This window comes from Salvelinus fontinalis, chromosome 27, assembly GCF_029448725.1.
Source record: "Salvelinus fontinalis isolate EN_2023a chromosome 27, ASM2944872v1, whole genome shotgun sequence".
NCBI classification, from domain to species: Eukaryota; Metazoa; Chordata; class Actinopteri; order Salmoniformes; family Salmonidae; genus Salvelinus; species Salvelinus fontinalis.
Window position 1 is genome coordinate 21,378,851 of NC_074691.1, and position 304 is coordinate 21,379,154.

Here is a 304-nt window from a genome sequence, read left to right on the forward strand (position 1 = left end):
TCCGCCCCTGGCGGCATCATGGGAGAAAGTTGGCTGCTTCAAACCTATCCAGCACTCTCAGCTCCTTTGAAGTTGGCCACAGAGAGGCGAGTCTCCACATGAACTCAGTTCTTATTATTCATGCATTAGAAGTGGTCTGGAGGAAATGTTGTTTTGTTACTTACACATAAGGACCTGAATAATATTGCATTGTTGGGATATGTAAACAAATATGACTTCTAAAAAGAAGTTTGGAGGAGTCTTATTCTTCCTCTGGCAGCAGCCTCTTCCTTCAGACGGAGAGGGAGAGAGAGACAGTGCAGGC